We start from the raw sequence: 7,204 nt of genomic DNA, 5'->3' as shown, positions 1-7,204 counted from the left end.
TCCACCGAATAGGTTTCAGATCCATTTTTGTGTATAGCCTTCCTCCAACAGTTTTAAACAACATATCCATCGTCCTTGGCAAAATACCAACATCATATTCTGTCCCTGTAAGCAATACACAAAAGAAGGGCCAGGTTACTATTGTAAGCAACATATAAACATAAATGAAGACAAAGATAACTGATTCTAATCTCAAAGTATACACAAAGAATTTAGAGGCCAGTTACAGTCTGAAGCAATGTTTGCAGTGTTACTAGACTGTTCCCTGAAAAATACTGGCTTTAAGCAACAGCTCACATCCCATTCCTTAGACATTACAGGGCATCACTTTAAAACAGCCAGAATATTCTGCATAAGCTTAGCCTTAAGAAGAAAAAATAACAGCAAACTCCCACATTTAACAGACGTGCAGATTTTCAACTGTTTACCAGGCTCCCTTCCCGCTCTGAAACAACCCTGAAATAACAACCAGAGTGATGTCTCTGCTACAACATTCCCTTCGTCCCACAAACCCTATTTAGAAATATCTACAAGTCTCATAAAAACTGTTAGAGTAACTCAGCTCCTTTCCCATTGCCTTTTCTTGGAGCACACAACTACCTCCACATCTTGCCTACTTCACGCCTTAGTTTTTCCACTGTCACTAAATACCAAGCAAGCTTCAGTGTTTTAAAGTCAGTCATGAACACAAGAGAGGACAATACGCAGAAGAATTTCTATAGTGCTGTATGGAAGGTGCATAGAAAGATAATTTTTGAACATACTACCCTGTTGATTCTTAATATTTAAGTCCTAAAAAGGTATTACTATGGGAAAGTCTTCAGCTCCACGCATATAGAACTATTGGAAATACATAGTAACAGAACACTAAATAACAGAAATAAGGAGAACTTGTTTCCTGTGAACCCAATCGTTTCATTTGTTATGACAATATTAAACATAAAAAACAACTGCTCCCAGCCAGAAAGGACACTTATGTATTATTTCTGTACTACTAAAGCTCAGGGAACACAATCTTCTATGCTGCTGTTATTACTAAAATCAGAAATTTGAAAAAAGATTGAAATACCTTGATCAAATGTTTCAGAATTATTAATTTCTGCCTACAATAAATCAAACAAACTCAGACATACTTTGCCTTCAAATAAAGAACAGCATTTAAGATGCACGCATTTATAGTAGGAACAAAAACCAAAGTTATTGTAGTGTATGCTGTCTTACACACTTGTAAATTTAGTAATATTTGTTATGGAAGAAGACGACTTTTCAAGGCTACTAGTATTCAAAAGAAGGCAACGTACAAGGCCTGTTGAGTAACTAGGTAAGAAGTCATAACATCTCTCTCTTCTAGAAGTAGTTCTCACTTTAAGAAATTAATTCAAGGAAAAAGCATTTCTGCTCATACCTTGGAATGTGTAAGTTTTCCCAGCATTTGTAACGCCATACGTAAAAACAAGGCAATTACATCCTTCTAAGAACTCTTTCACTGGTTGCTTCACAGTACCTTCAAAGAATTCTTCTTGAGTTGCTTCAGGTCCAAACACCTGAATGTTACCAAGAAGCTGGTTAATCTCTTTATTTTGTTTAAGCAATATTTAGGTACTTGTAAGGAGTCAGATACACGTTGATAATTCTAAAGACAGTTAAGAAAAACTTGTTTGCTTTATATGAAGTAACAGAAGACAAGCAACTTTTTCCATAAATAACTTAAAATCATTTAAAGACAATTAATTTACCTGTGAAAAGGTGAACTTCTGTGTTGCCTGTCCTAATGTTTTATCGCTCATTCTTCCCAATGAGCTCTTAGGGGACTTCAGTATAATGCTTGTTGAGTCCTCAAGTGAAACACATCCCTATTACAAGGAAGCACAAGTAATGCAGGCATGAAAAAAGTTTTAAAAGGTCATCTTACAGGAAAGAAAACATATATACTTTAAGGGTTGTTTTTTTGTTTATGATTAAATAAATGCCTTACCTGTGACCCATTTGCTCTCTCCCGTGCCGTAAAGGGTTTAATACGCAGGCAAACTTGCATGTGTCCCCTAGGCTCCAAACTAGACCTCTAAAATTAAAGAGCTGGAAGTTAGAAATCTGACTAGATCCTCTGTTTGATGATTAGCACATTAAAGCAGCATTATTTTCATCATCCTATTGTAACAGACTCATTTGTTAACACAGGAACTAATAATATTTTACTGTTTTCACAAGTGCTTTGGACCCTGCTAAACTTCTTAGTCAGAGCCTAGAATTTCAGAACAAGTACTACTGCAACACACTCCTGTACTGCATTCAGGCCAACTATAAACAAAAGTACTCCATTATTGTGCTTCTGAGACAATGTTAGCTTCATCCACTGATACCGGTGCTCCTCATAAGGTATCAAAGCAACACCACACATCTTGGTCTAGTCTATGCGCAGTCTAAAAGCATAGTGAAGATGATTTTCATCTTCTCTGTAAGATTCTAATGCTTCTTATAAAGAAAAGAATTAAGTTTATTTTTTTTTGGAGAAACAAGCTGCCTTTGTGGTCCTGAGGGCCCCTTTTTGTCACCTGTTGGGCACAGCAAGAGAGCTTTTCTTGTACAAATCTATGCCCTGTGTACCTTTCTCGATCCCAAAACCTAGAGTTGTGGTGCAGACACTGGATGCTGACCAGAGCAGTAAAAGAACAGAAGAGGGGAAAAGCAGATACAGGTAAGACACCTAAAAGAAAGAAAAAGAGCAGAAGAGAAGGAAGGATACGGTTAAGAACAAAGGACAGAAGATGGAAAGTGCTATAGAGGATCGGACTGGACATGAGCAGATCAGAGCTACACCAAGGTGTGGCTTCTCCCTGTGTCCCTATCCACCACTGGCAACATCCCCCAATGACAGGGATGCTGCTGCCCCAGCAGCTGATGGGGTTGTGGTCTGGGGTTATGTTCTATGCAGAGCCTCCACAACCTGCTACAGACCCCCAGTTCCCTGACATTTCTTTTTTTTCCAGGTGCCTGCACACAAGGAACAGGTGTTCCCCATGCCCTGCATGCTGGTAATTAGTGTGGGCAATTACTGTGTGGGAATTGGGGGAGGGAAATTCAGGGGTGGGATAGTGAGGATGAATTGGAGGGGGCTGGGAAATTGTTTGGGTGGGATTGTAGAGATCAGATATGACTGCTAGGATGGGGGATATTTGGTTGGAAATACTGTCATTTCTATTACTCATCGCTTTGTATGATAAGTTATTAAATGCTTTATGTTCCCTCTGCTACATCTTGCTTGCAGTCATTTGTGCAGTGACAAAGGTCCTCAGCTCTACATGCCCCTCCAGGGCAGGATGGAGCACCACAGATGGCAGTGTTCCACAGCTGCCACCAGCAGCCCCAGCTCGTCCCTCCACACCTGAGGTGTGAGTGGCTGTGAGAGGAATGAATGTCTCTGTGGAAGTGCAGCTCATTCCTCCCCTCTGATGGGGGCAGAAGGCATCTGCATTTCCCTCATGGCTTTTATTTCCTGTGTTACTGTGGGAAATGAGCTGAGCCACTGTGGCTCTCTACTATGGCAAGCTCTGCAGCTCTGCCACTGTCTTTATACTCAGCTGTTCCTGTGTGTAATGCTCCACACTTGGACCCTGCAGAGCCCAAAGGCCTCCTTGGCTGCTGTTACTCACCTGGACATTGAGGGTGCTGTGTCTCCAGTCTGTACCTGCTTCCAGGTGTCACTTGCAAGACACTGCGAGTCCACCTGGTTGGAACTGCAGTCAACAAACACAAATGTGAAAGAAATAAGAAAGGATTCTTTCATTTCACAGGCTTTCATCTCCATTGAAAGATGTTCTGCTGTGCAGCACAGCTGGGAGCATTTCATATGTGCAAAAAAGGGGGATAGGCCCTGGCTGTGCCGGGCCCCAAAGCAGCCCCGACTGTGCTGGGTTCCCCTCTCACCTGGGCCCTGCAGTGGCCTCAGCTGTGCCTGGTCCCCCTCTGCTCTGGGCCCTGAGCTGGCCCCAGCTGTGCCTGGTCCTCCTCCATCCTGGGCCCCAAGGCCCTGCCTCTGCCTGCTCCCCCTCTGCTCTGGGCCCTGAGCTGGCCCTAACTGTGCCAGGCCCCCCTCTGGCACAGGCCCTGCCTCAAGCCCCGCCCCCTGTGGGCAGCAGTGCTAGTGCCTGTTGGTTTTGCTCTCTTCCCTCTTCTTTCCCTGTTCTCTTCACAAATGCTTTCAGATCCCCCAGGATGACGTGCACTGACACTGCTGCCTTCTTCCTGCACAAACTTTCTGGGCAGCTCAGCTTTTTCTACAGAGCAGCGTGCCTTTGGAAGTGCTTGGAGGATGTAAACTAACAGCAAGAGAACACTGAGCTCTTCTGGGTCTTTCTAGGAATGGCAAAGAGACAGGAGAGAGTGCTCAGCCTCGAGTGGTTGCTTGTATGCAGAAATCACAGTTGTCAACATCTGTGCTGTTTTGCTGTAGGCAGTAGTGTGTGACAAGAAGCCTACAATTATCAATTTAGTGAACGTAATTAATTGTAACAGTTCCCCTTTCTTCTTCCCATGACACTTGGGTTATGGAGTTCTTCTATGCTATGTGCCGGTGTAATACCTCTGAGCCACAGCACTGTTGCGTTTAGCAAAGCTCATGGCAACAGGCTTTGGCCAACCTCAGAGCTACGTAGATGATGAGAAGATATCCGATGATAGGAGGGAAAATGAACAAGCTCCAAGGTAAGTGTTGTTTTTTCCTTCTAGTCAGCACGTCATCGCTAAATCTTCCATGCTGTGACTTTTATCTTGATAGTGATGATCCCTTAACCTCACACCTTTAGCACAGCACTTTCTGTGGAGATTCCCACCAGTGACAAAGTATTAGTGCCGCTTTTCTGCCTGTTTCTTTTTTGTCTGTATTTTCCAGAATGTGGGTATTTCTAAATAGGGCTGCATGAAGGGGTGTGTGTGTGATGGAAGAGTGAAGGAAGTCCACTGCAGATCTGTGCTTACTGCAGAAATGGCACCATGCTGTAGCAGCAAAAAGGCAAGTGGTAGGAACTACACTTGAAGAGTGGAAGTTGGTGGTTGGCTGCGCTCAAATCTTCCTCCCAGGAGATGCTCTTCAAGTATTGCTTGTTCCTTTCTGCCAGAAGCTGACACAAGTGGTCTTCCAGCCAAGAGCAGCCTTGCGGAAAGTCTGGGGAGGACTGCAGCCTGTGACGTGGCACCCAGGAGAGGTACAGATGCACAACAGGCATCAGGGTTTGATTCAATGTCTTTCTAGTTAGGCTTTCTGTCCATTCTTTCTTCATACTCCTTTTGCTGCGTTTTGCGTGAGGTCTTCATCCCTGGGATTTACAATTACCTTCCCTGTCCAGATTTGAAATGCAAACCCACCCTTCAGCTCAGATCCTAAGATCCGCTACTGTGAACACGCAAGATGAGATTTCCTAGTATTGTGGCCCATTTTGCTACAGAAATTAGCGTTGGTCGCTCTTTAAATCTTACTGCTTCTCCTTTCTTGATTATAACAGATGTATGCCTGGAGCCAAATGGAAACATCTATGCGAAAGTGGTGCAGGAAGTGCTTTCAGAGAAAGCTCATCTTCAGGCTGGAGGGCTTCCTGTAACAGCAGGTCCCAGCTCTGTCTCCAAGACCCTGGCTGGGTGTAAACGCAAGGGTTTGGACAAAGAGAAACAGACTGCAGCGCAGTTGCCTGCTACCAAAAGAGCCAGATGCCAGAACAGAGACAGTGTGCCGGCCCCAGCAGCACACCCTGGGCCTGCCCCAGCACTGAGCTCCAAGCAAAGAGGTAAGAAGGTGCTGCGGTACCGTCCTGGTGAAGTGCAACACATTGAGTTTGCTTAGGGCTTGCTTTTTCCTGCTCTGTAGAGGGGATAAGAGTTGAAGGCTACAAAGTCCAAAGGCAGTGAGGTGCCAGAATACCTAAATGCATCTCTTTCTGTTAATTTCACAGTGGTCTTCTGTATGTCCCCCTGGAAATGTCTGAGAGGCTTCCTAGTCCCATTTGCTTTGTCATTGGACTGCCATTTGTTTTCACAGCACCCATGTTTCTGCAGTTTTGCTGTTAACAAAATGAATTCATTGGTATTCTTGCTTTATAGAAAGAAGACAACGACAAAAAGAAAGGAGAAGAAAATTGAAAAAGGCTTCTCAGAGAGCTGCACATATAGAGGTGAGTCCTTGGTGAACACAGACACACATTCTCTTGTTGGTCTCAGTGCCTCCATCTGTCAGATATGAAAGAGATGGTAAAATCCTGAGGGAAGCAATGGAATAGAAAAGCAGCCAGCTGTGTGTTTGAGGAAATGACACTGTCAGTGAGAGCTGCCATGGGGAGCTTGGACGCCTTCCTCTGGCTTGAGAAGGATGTGGTTGGTAACAGCCAGAAGGTTTTGCTGTGATAAAGAAGCTTGCCATGTCGGGCACTGCAACCTTTGAAACAGCCTTTCCACGACAGAGCATAGGCAGTGTGTCCTGGGAAGTAGTGTCAGTGACCTGAATGAAAGGAACATGCTGTTCCACACGGGGCCATTCTGGATGTTTACTGGTCAGAATTTCTTCATGAGATCTCCCTAGATTGTTTCTGTTCTACTTCTACGTTTCCTTTCTTTCCAGTTCTCCGCAGCGATGAACAGCCTTGCAGAGATGATGCAGAACCTGCAGCTGAAAGACTGAGAGGAGAAACATCACAAGGCAGCGGCTGCAGTGCGCGGTGTTTCAGTTGCTGCCCAACTCAGTACTTGTAGTTTGATTGCAGTCAATCAATAAACCATCACAATTAGAGATTCACAAAGAGCGCACAGCCTGATTTGTCCAGTGACACTCCATGAGCTGCTGCATGACTTTTGGTCCAGAGTTGCATCTACCATCTTCGGTCCACTATGCATCTTTGGCCCACCACAGCCCATCCCAGCACTGTTCTTCCTTTGCACACCCATGTGCCCACACAACATTGCATGCCCTTGTACTGATAATTGCTGCTATTCCTTCCAAGATTCAAGACTCTGCACTTGCTTTTGTTAAACCACTTCTTGTTTATTAGTGCCCAGCTCTCCAGTCTGTCCAGGTCTTGCTGAATGGCAGCACAGACTTCAGGTGTGTCAGCCATTCCTCCCAGCTATGTATCATAGGTGTACTTACTGAGCGTGGACACTATCCCCTCATCAAGGTCATCAGTGAAGATACTGAACAAGACCAGACACATCAACAAACCCC

The 7,204-nt window shown here is 44.5% G+C and overlaps 2 long non-coding RNA genes across 2 annotated transcripts; one reads left to right on the top strand and one right to left on the bottom strand.

Annotated features, from left to right (window-relative positions):
• Positions 1-1,382: 1,382 nt before the first annotated feature.
• LOC146758256 (uncharacterized) lies at positions 1,383-3,777 on the bottom strand. The gene is made up of 4 exons (XR_014934951.1): positions 3,651-3,777; positions 1,976-2,062; positions 1,737-1,853; positions 1,383-1,544 (listed from the first exon to the last, which is right to left on the bottom strand). It is a non-coding gene; the product is annotated as an uncharacterized LOC146758256 (long non-coding RNA).
• A 777-nt stretch (positions 3,778-4,554) lies between these two features.
• LOC146758255 (uncharacterized) lies at positions 4,555-6,122 on the top strand. Its single transcript, XR_014934907.1, has 3 exons — positions 4,555-5,201; positions 5,499-5,777; positions 6,091-6,122. It is a non-coding gene; the product is annotated as an uncharacterized LOC146758255 (long non-coding RNA).
• The last annotated feature ends 1,082 nt before the right edge of the window (positions 6,123-7,204 follow it).

This window comes from Coturnix japonica, chromosome 16, assembly GCF_054131305.1.
Source record: "Coturnix japonica strain WE chromosome 16, WE-NBRP24, whole genome shotgun sequence".
Taxonomy (NCBI): domain Eukaryota; kingdom Metazoa; phylum Chordata; class Aves; order Galliformes; family Phasianidae; genus Coturnix; species Coturnix japonica.
Note: the sequence above shows the minus strand (reverse complement) of the source record. Positions and strands in the feature narration are given on the sequence as shown.